This window comes from Malaya genurostris, chromosome 1 (assembly GCF_030247185.1).
Source record: "Malaya genurostris strain Urasoe2022 chromosome 1, Malgen_1.1, whole genome shotgun sequence".
In the NCBI taxonomy this organism is placed as follows: Eukaryota; Metazoa; Arthropoda; class Insecta; order Diptera; family Culicidae; genus Malaya; species Malaya genurostris.
In genome coordinates this window covers 91,066,304-91,082,179 of record NC_080570.1, presented here as the reverse complement: position 1 = coordinate 91,082,179, position 15,876 = coordinate 91,066,304, and the positions used below count along the sequence as shown (strand labels likewise).

At 37.4% G+C, this 15,876-nt stretch overlaps 1 protein-coding gene across 2 annotated transcripts in view; it reads left to right on the top strand.

Annotated features, from left to right (window-relative positions):
• LOC131440701 (glutathione hydrolase 1 proenzyme-like) overlaps positions 1-15,876 on the top strand; it is a 147,510-nt gene that overhangs the window by 124,030 nt on the left and 7,604 nt on the right. The gene's annotated exons all lie outside the window — the stretch shown is intronic.

Genomic DNA, 15,876 nt, shown 5'->3' with positions numbered 1-15,876 from the left:
AAGAAAAGTGGAAAAATTTTTTCCCCCGTATTCTGAATGGCGTACGTTTATTACGCATACACTTGAAGAGGCATATACCTTCTTATGTGATTTTCAGTCAAGATACAAGAATTCCGTGTAAATCACTTGTTACCTATAACAATCAGATGGCCACATGTCAATATTGCCAAAAAGCTGTTCACTACGGTAAGCCATGTGATAAACTGGACAAGGAGACAACGACACCAAAGGACAACAATGCTTCCTTCACACCAACCCCAGTACACATGTGACAGCCACCAACAACAATGAAGCATCCCCTTCAACGAATCCATCATCATCCCCTATAGAACAAAGTACACCGGTTAAAGCAGCTAGCGCGAGTGAAACACATTCTCTTCGCATGAATCGCTCTCGCGCGCTCTCGTCTAAATACACCCAAGTGATCACTGGCGCGTGATGGTGAGCGAACACTTCTGTGAACTTCAATTAATAGAGAGTAGATCTGGCCTTGCTATGAAAAATTTGCAAGGAAAACCGAAAATTTCGGGCGACTGAAACGGCCCATCCAATGTTACGACACCGTTTTGCTCCTTGCACAATCGAAAGGCATTATTTAGATGTTTTGAGTCGTTCCGTTCCTGGAGAATCCATTGGTCACTTTTTTTATTGTACAAATTTTTAGCCGTCGACAATAAGGTTTTTTTGTAGATAAAGTTCCTTTTTACTGAGTTTGTTTTATTAAGTCCGTGAGCAAGTGCAACTTCCTAAACCTTTCTTCCGAGAAACATCACTAAACAGGAGTTCGTATGTTCTTATGAGCGATTTTTGTGACCATTCACATACCTAATAATAGAAAAGACTCAGAAATAAGATTTCTCGGTGATTACGTAATAACATCAACAGATTATCACTGGCCCATTCAAGATGTATTTGGGTATATTTTTTTATCAAAATTGGTCGATGCGGCAATGGATGACGAGACGAACCACGAACGAAGTGCCCCTCAATCCTCGCAGGAGGGAAATGAAAGCTCCTCTCCCCCTAGAAAAAGGGTGACAACGAGATCCAACTCAAAAACAGGCGGGTGGGTAATATCAGAGACATAACTGGATGTCATGAATACGAAAACCAACTGGCATGTTACTTAACACTTCCGAATATCAATTACTGGATCAATTATTTGTATGAATTATGCAAGCATTCCTCTTTTTCACTACTAGAATTTGAAACGATGCAACTAACTAAAGTTCAGGTTCGTTACATTAAACATTCTAAAACACAATTAAATATGACGAAATAATCAGTATAGTTTTTATAATAAAAATACAGATTAATCTGTATACGTGGCAACCCTGTTTCGCACGGCATATTTCCAAACGACACCGATACTATTATAAATATATGTTCTACATCAATACTTTCATTTTCGCACTGCGTGAGTCGTAATTGAATGTATTAGTGACGGTACAAACTTTGTCTACTTCCATTTTGATAAATCTGATGCTCTTGGTACGGAAGAGATAATTCAATTAAATTCTACAGATCGCTGAGCTATGAACTTTTCAAATACGCGTCATGAGTTTTCCTCATTGATACTCGTTGATACCGAACATTTCAGAAAAGTTTAATTTTGAATTATTTGAGATTATGTCACACAACTGAAAATTTTATCATAAAACTGTGATCATATTTCCGATGGCATGTAGCAAAAATTATGTTGATACGTTAGATACAACAAGAGATATTCGCGATCAAAAACTTATCACTCTCTCAGAGGGTAAATTTTGAAGAGGCGCCCCATAGTAAAGTCACGACAAAAAAAATCGGCTCAATCGGCCACGTAAAGCTTGTACGCAAATAGGCCTGAATAAAAAAAAATTAGAATAATTGTGGTCCCGGCAAGGATTTATAATCGAGTTTCACGTAGGTTTCGTCGTCCATGATTATGCAGTTCAAATTTCCAGCAAGAATCGTATTGTACAGCTTTCGAACCCTCGGTCTGATCGATGCTTTTTGTTTCGGACTACGTTTTGGTTGTTTCTGCTTTTTATACCTTCGAAGATTTAAACGTTCTTTAGCACGAAGAACTTTTGACTTCGAAGTGCCCACATTTTTGGACACATCGCGAACTAAAACCTCCTTCTTTTCCTCGAACGCCTTCAGTATACGTTTATTCAACTGAGGGTTAGCAGGGCCTTTTTTTCGACCCGTTTTCGGCTTATCCTCGAAGGTGTTATCCTCACCGAACTTCCTGATTGCATTTCGCACGGCTTTTTCACTACCTTTCTCAGTGACAGTCCGCGTTCTATGCCCCATTTGTACACAACTTTTCGACGTTGTTCTGCTGAAAGTCCACGCATTTCGAAACAAACTAATAAAAACGAATAAACAACTGCGAAATGGTAGCGGTTTTTGGTTGCGTCCATACTTTCTGGGACAGTCTTTATTCCCGAAATCATTCAAATGTTAAATCCCAAAAAATTGTCTATCAAATAAAATATTTTTTTACATTCCGTAAAAAGCATTCAACCGAAGAGGTTGTGTCTAGTAGCACACAGTTTAAAATTGGTGTTTGGTTTACACGTGTTAAATACAACGGTAAAACTACATGTAGAGTCCTGTTGGCATCAATCATTAAAATGTATAGTCATGCTGCATAAGAGAACCCTAGTGCTGGGCCAAGCTGGTCACAATATACAACCACAAAGCAAGGTAGTGCAAAGGCGCATCGAAGAGTTGCAAATGTGCAAGCATATCGGTGCAGAGCACAAGAAAGAAGGAGACAAGACAACTCGATCTTTCCATTGCCATACAACACGCAGGTATACACCAGTGACCTGACCTGGTGACAGTGGATAAAAGAGTATCGGAAATCGTGTGGTGCTTGATGTCAGGTAGCAGTAACATCACATCTCATCGTATTGTATCGGTACAGTGATCAATGCCCATGTACCAGTATACCTATCGCAACGAGGTTCAACACGACAGTGCAACAGAGATAGACAACAATTGCAAGGTAGGAGTAACTTTTTTTCCTTTTCATTGAGTGCTCTATATTGTTGATTTAATTTATAATTTACAAATTTTATTTAAAATTCAATGTAATGGATGAATCCATGGACGAAAATTTGATGCCAAATCCTAGAATGAATCTTATACCCCCCGAATTACTGTAGTAATAAGCCAAAATGTATAAAATGGGAGGGATCCCATTCAGATAATGATTGTAATAAAGAAATTGAAAAATGTGTTTATTGTGGGGAGTCTTCATGATCTTTCAGTATGCGCTGAATTAAAGTTGCACAAAGACCAAATGAAGCTTTCTTTAAAAGCACGATCTAAGCGCACATATGCAGAAATGCGGTCATTGATGTCCTCGCTTTGGAAACCGAAAATGGGGTTTCAAATCCAGAGGAGCCAGAGGAATCTGACGGAGATAGTGAAAGTAGTTCGTTCATCACTACCCTAGGGTCAGTTAAAAGAAAGAGGTACTCCTCAAATTTACCAAAAAAGACACCTAAAATGTCACCCTTAAAAAAAATCCCCGTGTTAAACAAAAATCTGTTTAATCCACCTAGTGTTTTTCTCATATCTCACATATTCTCATATATAAATGTGTGGTATTCTTCAAAATAATTTTCTTTGATCATTAAAAAACAAAAAGGTTTGTCCATAAACAAGTATAACCTACAGAGTGAAACAGTACTCAGGTGGTTAGGCCATCTCTGAGGAAACGAAAAGAGATACTTCCGAAACCGGAATCTGGGAACCGGTATAATCGAAGTTGGTTTAAGAAAAGTGACTGGGATCAATTTTTGAGTCTATGGCTACAATCTCGTCAAGCCATCTCTGAGAAAAGTGAAAAAGAAATTTGAAATAAGGTTTTTTTCACTAATCACACTGTAGCTCCTAAACCGAAAGTCAGATCAAAATAAAACTCAGGTAATTTGTAAAGACAATTTTACCTTTCATTTGAATCTAAGTTAGTAAGAATCGGTTTAGCCGTCTCTGAGAAAAGTAAGTGCACTTATTTTCTTTTTTTTTTCTTGTAATTCCGGAACCGGAAGTCGGATTCGAATAAAATTCAGGAACTTTATGTGAGGTTACAAGACCTTTCATTTCATTCAGTTAAAAGCATTCAAGCGAGGTTGTGTTTCGATTATACTGGCTCGTGAGTTAACGGTGCTAATCACAAAGGGCAATATTCGGGGCGTTTCCCGACTGGAAAACGAGCAACGAAGGCCATCCCGTTCATACGCACAGAGGTGCGAGCGCATAGAAGTGACGAGTCACAGAGGTGCCATCGCATAAAGGTGCGAATACGAAGGGGTGCAAAGGCACAGAGGTGCTAAAGCAACTCAGTGCTGATCTACCAGGTACCAGAATTTGTACGTTGCGTAGGATCGAAAGAGACGACATATATCGTGAGGTGCTACACTGCAAGGATCACATTTGATCGCCACCAAGATCAATAGCACTGTACCTGGGGTCAGGTACAGGCAGCACAACAAGATAAGTGGTGACCACAACGACGGCGAGCAACTGAGATAGCAGAAAACGATACCAAATGACTGCCAATTGGAAATCGTTGGGTGAGCTTCACATCGTTCTTTACGATAGAGGAACAGAGACAACAGCAACAAGGTATATTTAATTTAATTTAATTTTTTTATTTCTCTTATAATTGAAATTTTCACTATATATAAGTTTTCATTTTGATATTATTAATTTACAAAAAATAACAATTAATGTAATGGATGATCTCATGGAAGATCATCCGAATCCGATTCCGGATACTAGTAAGATCTTAAATTCTCCAAGGGCTAAACATTATCCAGAGGGTACCACTGGGCCATGGATAATCTATTTTTGACGCAAAGAAAAGGCATTAAATTTGATGCGAATTACAAAAAATTTGACATCACATTTCTTTGAAGTTATAGAAATCTCTGAAGTTAATAGAGATAAAATTCGAGTTGTTGTTGACGATTTGAAACAGGTGAACATTGCATACTGTAAATTATTTGCTGTTGAATATAAAGTTTACATTTCATCGAAGGAGGTGGAAATTGACGGTGTTGTCACGGAAGCAAGTCTGACAGCCGATGATATTCTTAAAAATGGAGTTGTTCGTTTAAAAAACTCCATGCTTGAGGGAGTTAAGATACTCGAGTGCAAACAATTGTACTCAGCATCTATTGTTGATGGAAATAAGTCTTATCGTCCCTCAGATTCGTTTCAAGTAACATTTACCGGATCTGCGTTGCCTAGACATGTCCTATATCGATAAAATTCGTCTTCCTGTTCGGCTTTTCGTACCGCATGTTATGAATTGAGCGAACTGTAAAAAATTCGTACATACAGCAATTTATTGTAGTAATAAGTCTAAATGTATAAAATGTCAAGGGCCCCATAAGGATAATCTTTGCGATAAATGATCTTTGAGTATGCGCTGCATTCAAGTTTCGTAAAGATAAAATTAGGCTTTCTTCAAAAGTACGGTCTAAGTGCACATATGCAGAAATGCTTAAAACAATTATTGATGTCTCCCCACTCGAAACAGAAAACGGTTTTTCAAATCTAGAACCAGAGGTATCTGACTCTGATAAAAATAATGAAGTCACTCCTCAAGATTCTGTTAAGAGGAGGAAATCCCCCCTCCCCCCAAATCACCAAAAAAGACACAAAAAATTACACCTTCAAGAAAAAATCCCCTAGTTAAATCTAAAAAGCCAAAGTTAAAAGTAAAAACTGTGCCTCCTGGTTTGTTAAATTCACAATTTGATTCCTTCCAATAGCTAGAACTTTTTTGAAACAGTTATCAGCTCAATAGCCAGTTCTTTCAGGTTTTGTATCATTTGATGGATAATTTATCATCCGCCGCAAATGATTCCATCACTGTCCTGCAGTGAAATTGTCGAAGCATCATACCAAAACCTGATTCATTTAAAGTTTTGTCGCATAGTCAAAAATGTGATGTATTTGCTTTGTGTGAAACATGGCTTACATCAAACATAGCCTTAAATTTTAATGACTTTAACATTATACATTTGCATTGCTTCGGATTATATTCCTCCAAGAGCACAAGTTGGACAGCGATAGCTTAAGGGGAGGTAGGGTCTAAACGATGAAAAAATCATCATTTTTACTAATTTTTTCCAGATTCATAGTTCAACAAAATAAATTCCAATGTTTTGCATGATGAAAAGCATCATTCGAACAACATTTTGTATTTTTTGCGTTGAAAAATATTGAGAAATAAGTCGGTATTTATGAGGACACTTCCTAAAAATCATGATTAACGGTGTCCACTGTATCCCAGCGCAGACTAATCAGAAGTGAACAAATGAACGCAGCATAGTTAGAGAAGAAGTTTTTCTAGACCCCAACGTTTCTGTTTGTTTTTTTTTATTTTTTAAATTTTTGGTGGTTGTTCAAAGTGAAAACTACGATTTTTCACGAAAAAATCCGCTATTTGTACACTCTTAAAAAATTTGAATTTTACAGGTGACTTAATCTCTTATACGATGTAATTCATAAAGATCTAATTTGTCAAATGACGGAAAATCTCATTTGTAATGACTTAATGTTAGATGAGCTTGAATTTTAATGGTTTCGACTGTAACTTGCGTTCTACTAGCAGGTGCGACTGTATGAATTTAAATTTACCTTTTACCGGCCAGGCATATGCATGCTTCTGTGGCTCAGTCGCTTATCAGACGAACTAGCGATCCAATGATTCTCGGATCAAGTCGCGGTGGGTTGCTATAAAATTCTTTTTTTTTATTTCAATGAGTTTCATGTCATGGAGTTTTAGACACAATATTAAATGTTCTTCCACGTAAATTTGCGTGAATTGCGACGCTCCATTTATGTGCATCTAATAAGATGTAAAATTTTTAAAGTGTGTAGCTATTAAACCATCCCAAAGTTACAAACAACTAAAAAGAAAACGTTGGGACCTGGTTTTTTATATGTAGAAAGTGCGTGCAAGATTTGAACAAAATTGGTGCAGTAGTTTTTGAATGACGATGGACACGGACTTTCACAACCTGCTTTCGAGAAAAACGCGTTTAAAGTTTTTTGCCTGCAAATTTAACGGAAACCATTTATTATTCCAGGGAGCCTGTAGGGTCTAACATTTTCAAAAAATCATACTTTGTCTTTTATAATTTATTATAATGTAACATTTTAAGAATGTTTAGCCATAGTTAAAGGTCCATAACTTCCAGAGTCTCGTTCCAATAGGCTTGACAATGTCACAGAATTTTATTGAAATGTTTTACTATAAGAAAATATAAAGAAAATAATAAATGATTTTAATAGACAATTCTGGGAGATTTCAATTCGCACGGAATTCTGTGGGGCTCCACAATTACAATTACGATGACACCATTGCTAATTCAGTTAATATTCCATACGATTTGATAAAAAATGTTGACTGGATTAAATACCAAAGTAGTTTCCCAAGTACCTTGAACCAGACCCTGTCACCTTGGAGCGAAATCAATCTTCAGTTCAGCAACGCCATCGCACGGCATCAAATTCAACATTTTATGTCAATTGTGCCGACACAAATGACGCGGAACGCTCGGGTAGACCTGTAGAAGCCGTTACACCGGAAAATGTAAGTGAAGTGACAAAAATTATAATGAAAGATCGTAAAGGGAAGCTCCGTGAGATTGCTGAGATGACACAGATATCATATGGAAGTGTATTTACTATCCTTCATGAAAAGTTGAGCATGGAAAAGGTTTTTTCCAAGTGGGTGCCGCGATTGCTTTCGATGGAAAAAAAACAGCAACGAGTCGATGATTCAGAAAGCAGTTTATCGCTATTTACTCGCAACATAAAAGATTTCTTGCGTCGTTACGTGACCATGGACGAAACATGGATACATCACTACACTCCAGAGTCGAAGCGGCAGTCATCTGAGTGGCGCACAGCTGGTGAAAGCCGTCTTAAGCGTCCGAAAACGCAGCAGTCAGCTGGCAACGTCATGGCGTCAGTTTTTTGGGATACGCATGGCGTGATTTTCATTGACTACCTCGAAAAAGGTAAATCGATCAACAGTGATTATTATATTGACTTACTGGTGCGTTTGAAGGAAGAAATCGCAAAAAAAAACGACCGCACATGCAGAGAAAAAAAAATCCTTTTTCATCAAGACAATGCACCCTGCCACAAATCGATGAAAACAATGGCGAAATTGAACGAATTGGGCTTTGATCTGCTTCCCCACCCCCCATACTCGCCAGATTCAGCCCCCAGTGACTACTGGCTCTTTGCTGATCTTAAAAAAATGCTCCAGGGAAAAAGATTTGGCTCAAATGAGGAGGTCATCGCTGAAACTGAAGCTTATTTTGAAGCGAAAGATAAATTTTTTTATAAACATGGTATTGAAAAATTGGAAAAACGTTGGAACCTTGTATCACCCTAAAAGGTGATTATGTTGATGAATAAAAAAAAATTTTGCGAAAAAAAATGTTGTTTCCATTGTTAGTCTCGGGACTTATTGATCCATATGTTACAATTTGTATTTAGTCCACCTGACTTAGATCTGACTTAAACATCATTCTAAACAGTCCGTTTTTTAGGAATTACTCATTTGAATGTTCACCCGACGCAACAGAACAAACTTTGAAGCACTTCCTTGCACAGCTTTTATGCAGCGAAAAAGTTTTCTTAGAACTTGTTCTGTATGTTCAAGTTGCCAAAAAGTGCCACGCAAACTTTAGAGCTTTAATAAAGTGGATATTTTTCAGGTACTGGGGACCTTTGGTTGCTTAGAGAGACGACGCTTAAATTGTAATTTGATATTGATCTTACCTATTTGAACATTCTTCGAAGAATATTTAACATGAAATGGCTGTCTCAATCATCATAATGGATCATCTTGAACATTGATATCTAATAACCACTTATTATGTGCGCCAAAAAGTGCCACGCAAACTTTAGAGCTTTAATAAAGTGGATATTTTTCAGGTACTGGGGACCTTTGGTTGCTTAGAGAGACGACGCTTAAATTGTAATTTGATATTGATCTTACCTATTTGAACATTCTTCGAAGAATATTTAACATGAAATGGCTGTCTCAATCATCATAATGGATCATCTTGAACATTGATATCTAATAACCACTTATTATGTGCGCTTAGTATAATCTAAATCCTTAGAAAACAAACTGCTAGGAAAATCTCTTATTTTGACCTAAACGCTTCTACAGCACAATCTTTGCATTGATTTATTCAAAAATTTTCTGATTTCGGTAGTAACATGTGATTAGGGCATATCGCACGATAGGCCCTCGCGAATGTTACAAAATATAATGCTCATTGCTCGGCTCTACAATCTTCATTTACACAATAATCGATATAATCTCGTAGATAGAAGCCCAATCTACGGTATTGTGCGCAATATGCTTGAATTTCATGTTTAAAACTTGAGTAATGAGCATTATTTTTCGTAACTTTCAAAAGGGCATATCGCACGAATATGCGTTAATCATGATTAACGGTGTCCACTGTATCCCAGCGCAGACTAATCAGAAGTGAACAAATGAACGCAGCATAGTTAGAGAAGAAGTTTTTCTAGACCCCAACGTTTCTGTTTGTTTTTTTTTATTTTTTAAATTTTTGGTGGTTGTTAAAGTGAAAACTACGATTTTTCACGAAAAAATCCGCTATTTGTACACTCTTAAAAAATTTGAATTTTACAGGTGACTTAATCTCTTATACGATGTAATTCATAAAGATCTAATTTGTCAAATGACGGAAAATCTCATTTGTAATGACTTAATGTTAGATGAGCTTGAATTTTAATGGTTTCGACTGTAACTTGCGTTCTACTAGCAGGTGCGACTGTATGAATTTAAATTTACCTTTTACCGGCCAGGCATATGCATGCTTCTGTGGCTCAGTCGCTTATCAGACGAACTAGCGATCCAATGATTCTCGGATCAAGTCGCGGTGGGTTGCTATAAAATTCTTTTTTTTTATTTCAATGAGTTTCATGTCATGGAGTTTTAGACACAATATTAAATGTTCTTCCACGTAAATTTGCGTGAATTGCGACGCTCCATTTATGTGCATCTAATAAGATGTAAAATTTTTAAAGTGTGTAGCTATTAAACCATCCCAAAGTTACAAACAACTAAAAAGAAAACGTTGGGACCTGGTTTTTTATATGTAGAAAGTGCGTGCAAGATTTGAACAAAATTGGTGCAGTAGTTTTTGAATGACGATGGACACGGACTTTCACAACCTGCTTTCGAGAAAAACGCGTTTAAAGTTTTTTGCCTGCAAATTTAACGGAAACCATTTATTATTCCAGGGAGCCTGTAGGGTCTAACATTTTCAAAAAATCATACTTTGTCTTTTATAATTTATTATAATGTAACATTTTAAGAATGTTTAGCCATAGTTAAAGGTCCATAACTTCCAGAGTCTCGTTCCAATAGGCTTGACAATGTCACAGAATTTTATTGAAATGTTTTACTATAAGAAAATATAAAGAAAATAATAAATGATTTTAATAGACAATTCTGGGAGATTTCAATTCGCACGGAATTCTGTGGGGCTCCACAATTACAATTACGATGACACCATTGCTAATTCAGTTAATATTCCATACGATTTGATAAAAAATGTTGACTGGATTAAATACCAAAGTAGTTTCCCAAGTACCTTGAACCAGACCCTGTCACCTTGGAGCGAAATCAATCTTCAGTTCAGCAACGCCATCGCACGGCATCAAATTCAACATTTTATGTCAATTGTGCCGACACAAATGACGCGGAACGCTCGGGTAGACCTGTAGAAGCCGTTACACCGGAAAATGTAAGTGAAGTGACAAAAATTATAATGAAAGATCGTAAAGGGAAGCTCCGTGAGATTGCTGAGATGACACAGATATCATATGGAAGTGTATTTACTATCCTTCATGAAAAGTTGAGCATGAAAAAGGTTTTTTCCAAGTGGGTGCCGCGATTGCTTTCGATGGAAAAAAACAGCAACGAGTCGATGATTCAGAAAGCAGTTTATCGCTATTTACTCGCAACATAAAAGATTTCTTGCGTCGTTACGTGACCATGGACGAAACATGGATACATCACTACACTCCAGAGTCGAAGCGGCAGTCATCTGAGTGGCGCACAGCTGGTGAAAGCCGTCTTAAGCGTCCGAAAACGCAGCAGTCAGCTGGCAACGTCATGGCGTCAGTTTTTTGGGATACGCATGGCGTGATTTTCATTGACTACCTCGAAAAAGGTAAATCGATCAACAGTGATTATTATATTGACTTACTGGTGCGTTTGAAAGAAGAAATCGCAAAAAAAAAACGACCGCACATGCAGAGAAAAAAAAATCCTTTTTCATCAAGACAATGCACCCTGCCACAAATCGATGAAAACAATGGCGAAATTGAACGAATTGGGCTTTGATCTGCTTCCCCACCCCCCATACTCGCCAGATTCAGCCCCCAGTGACTACTGGCTCTTTGCTGATCTTAAAAAAATGCTCCAGGGAAAAAGATTTGGCTCAAATGAGGAGGTCATCGCTGAAACTGAAGCTTATTTTGAAGCGAAAGATAAATTTTTTTATAAACATGGTATTGAAAAATTGGAAAAACGTTGGAACCTTGTATCACCCTAAAAGGTGATTATGTTGATGAATAAAAAAAAATTTTGCGAAAAAAAATGTTGTTTCCATTGTTAGTCTCGGGACTTATTGATCCATATGTTACAATTTGTATTTAGTCCACCTGACTTAGATCTGACTTAAACATCATTCTAAACAGTCCGTTTTTTAGGAATTACTCATTTGAATGTTCACCCGACGCAACAGAACAAACTTTGAAGCACTTCCTTGCACAGCTTTTATGCAGCGAAAAAGTTTTCTTAGAACTTGTTCTGTGTGTTCAAGTTGCCAAAAAGTGCCACGCAAACTTTAGAGCTTTAATAAAGTGGATATTTTTCAGGTACTGGGGACCTTTGGTTGCTTAGAGAGACGACGCTTAAATTGTAATTTGATATTGATCTTACCTATTTGAACATTCTTCGAAGAATATTTAACATGAAATGGCTGTCTCAATCATCATAATGGATCATCTTGAACATTGATATCTAATAACCACTTATTATGTGCGCCAAAAAGTGCCACGCAAACTTTAGAGCTTTAATAAAGTGGATATTTTTCAGGTACTGGGGACCTTTGGTTGCTTAGAGAGACGACGCTTAAATTGTAATTTGATATTGATCTTACCTATTTGAACATTCTTCGAAGAATATTTAACATGAAATGGCTGTCTCAATCATCATAATGGATCATCTTGAACATTGATATCTAATAACCACTTATTATGTGCGCTTAGTATAATCTAAATCCTTAGAAAACAAACTGCTAGGAAAATCTCTTATTTTGACCTAAACGCTTCTACAGCACAATCTTTGCATTGATTTATTCAAAAATTTTCTGATTTCGGTAGTAACATGTGATTAGGGCATATCGCACGATAGGCCCTCGCGAATGTTACAAAATATAATGCTCATTGCTCGGCTCTACAATCTTCATTTACACAATAATCGATATAATCTCGTAGATAGAAGCCCAATCTACGGTATTGTGCGCAATATGCTTGAATTTCATGTTTAAAACTTGAGTAATGAGCATTATTTTTCGTAACTTTCAAAAGGGCATATCGCACGATATGCCCTAATCACATGTTAGTACCGATTTGTTAGGCCGGGATGGCCAATATTATTCATTAATCACAATTCATCAACTGTTCAACGATATCAGAACTTTTTCTTCTACCTACAGCGGTATTTATAGAGCACTCATATGTATTCCGCCAGTCATTTAGTAAGCAATAATTTTGATAACCAATTGAACACGTGGCTCGAAATAAAGAATCACATGTATCAAATATGCATGCGAAATCTTCACACAAAACTACTCGTTGCGCGCCAAACAATTTTTTCAACGATCTAGTATTCTTTTTCTCAATGACCAAGCACTTATGCACCTCGATGCGAGCCAAACATCAATCGTAGATCATTGGCTACTTTTTCAGTAGAAAATTCCATTGTCTATACAAAACAACTTTATGGATTTTTCCCACTTTTTCGGCAAGTTTTTCTAATTTTTCTGATGTACGAACCCGGTGGGGGTAAAAGCAGATCAAACAAAAAAAGAATTATGTAAATCCGTCCATCCGTTCTTACGTGATGCGATTACAAAGAATGATCTCTGCATTTTTATATGTATAGATAGATAGATTATTTTATATTATATTATGTTATAATATATTATTTTATTTTATATCATATACTGTTAGGTTAGGTTCCGGAAGCACCGGATACAGTTGTCATATATTCAAAAATGGATTTCACTCACTTTTCTCAGCGATGGTTAAATAGATTTTCACAAACTTAGGTCCACATGGAAGGTCTCGTGGTCTCATACGAAATTTCCGAATTTTATCTTGGCTCGACTTCCGGTTCCGGAATTATAGGGTAAACTGTGTTAAAAGTTTTATACCTATGCTCTATGCGACGAAATAAAATATGTATGAAATTATCTAAACTTACTTAAAAACTACATCAATCGGTAGCTATTATCAGTAAGTTGCCAAATATGCTAATTCGCTGATAACCGAACTAGTAGTCATATGTTTCCCAAGAAATAACTGCCTTTGTGGGATCTTGTTATGATGATGGTAGTGAAATTACTTTTACTCACGCTCCGGCGGGCAGTGTTGCTAATAGAGCGAGAGTCCAGTGCACGCAGCACATTTTCGAGCGATGGCGAGACGTATTCTGTCTTACTCGCACTCCTTCGCGTACGCTTATGAGTGACTCACAACAAGGTACATTTTGAACACGAGTGGTGTTTTCTTTTGGGTGCGATGAGTGAGAGTCAGCAGGAGTAAACACTTACTGCGAGTGGGTTACTGCTGCGAGTCAGCCCACAATCTTTCACATTATGTTAGGAATCACTCCAAGAGCGAGTTCACCTCTACATACATGGAGTGTGAGCACTCTTCCAGTGTGCAGCGCCCTTAGCAAATTTTCCTTCGAATTTGCTAGTATTGTAGAAAAAGTAGGAAATTGTGAAGGAAACTCTTATATCAGCGTAGCTGCAACCTTCAGGTATAAACTTTGTTATTGAAGCGTGCACATTTGCGGGCATTAGTCAGCGCAGCAATGTTGTAAAAACAAAGCTATTATTTTCACGGACACTGGTCACTGCCTCTGGCCTAGCGACAGTGGTCTCGACTTTCGGTAGAACTTCGGGAGAAAGTCGGATGAACTTTCTACTTGACATCACAAGCTCGGCTTGTACTAAAATCTTCGGGTTTCACCCGAAAGAAAAAGCTAGGAGCTTAAAAACCCATAGTTGGGAAGAGTTATTGAGGTAGTTCAGTCTCAGAGTGCGCGGAAAATATCCGTTAGCTCGGGCGTCGGCCCGTAGACAAGTTAGTAGCTAGTTCAGTTCGGAGTATAATACAGTAGCCATAGGAATATGTGTGCATTGTGAGGCTTGAGGTAGCTCGTCGAAATTACACAAATGGTTCGCATTATAATTTTGTATTATGGTTCAATTTCGCCCTATTGACATCAAAAGAATCAAGTGACCTCAAAGTCAAGTAAGACATATTGTTTAAAATGGGATATAATAGATTTCTGAAGACCTTTAAAGAATTGAGTGAAAGATTGCTGTGGTGAGTGAAGATTTAACAGTTTCATGTGCAGTGTTTGATATTCACATGCAAAAGAAAAATAGTTAGACACAACCATTGCTCGTGTTAGGGTAGTGTTGATAATATACGACAACAAAAGTAGGTGTTGAAGAATAACTTCTTTTATTAATGTAAACAAGTAAATGTGGAGACATATATCCGACGAGTTCACCATGAAGTGTTGTGAATAGATTTACAAACTCAGGGAGTATGCAATAGACTTACTGTAGTAGGGTGTACGTTCATATGTGCATACACCTACTGATATGCCGAGCTTAGTGAGACTGCGTGAAGTGTTAGCCTTATTAACAATCGTTAGTGACTTTTGTTAGATTGTGGGAAAGAACTCCCAAAAACAGCCTAATCCTTCACTATTGAGAATAAGTAGCTGTCGAGCGAAAAGCACAAAAAGAAAAAGTTGAAACTCAGAAAAGGTGAATTTCGTGATATTAAACTCAAATACGTGGATGAATCAATACAATGACATAAAAGAGAAACCGAATTGGAGAGTGTTACTTCGTATAGAACTGAAAGAAACATCCTCTTCGTTATTCCTCTCCCGTCACCGCTCGGCCGGGAGCTTGCAAGTGTACTGCGCACGATAGTTTTTTTTTTTTGGCAAATCGAAGCTTATGCGAGCACCATGATAGTCGCTGGAGTGTCCTACAACTTGACCCCAGTCATTGTTTGTACGTACAGTATTAACTGATTAACGCTGCTGATGTATTTAACAGCTCCTCGAAGAAATAAAAAGGACGGATACGATTTCCACTAGCAGATGATAATATTCACATGCCGAAAGTCCAATACCCAATAGCAGCATGCAATGCAAATACAGTAAAAGAACATTCTGAATATTGATTACCGAGAAAAACACTTCGTTTTAATTCCAGGATTGTTTTACTCTCATGGTTTATTTGGATTAAACCCAATTAAACGGAGTTCAGTGTTTTGCGTAGTGTTTGAAACAGCCCTCCGGTGAGGGGCTGTTTTGAACGATTATTTGTGTTCGCTCCAGTCCTGTACTAATTCTCTGTACGAATAGCGGTAATATGGTAATATGGTTGAAACTGCTGCATGAAACATGCTTTGTGATTAGATTTTTATTATTGTCGTTATAATAACGATAACCTATGGAACCTCAACGCAGCAATA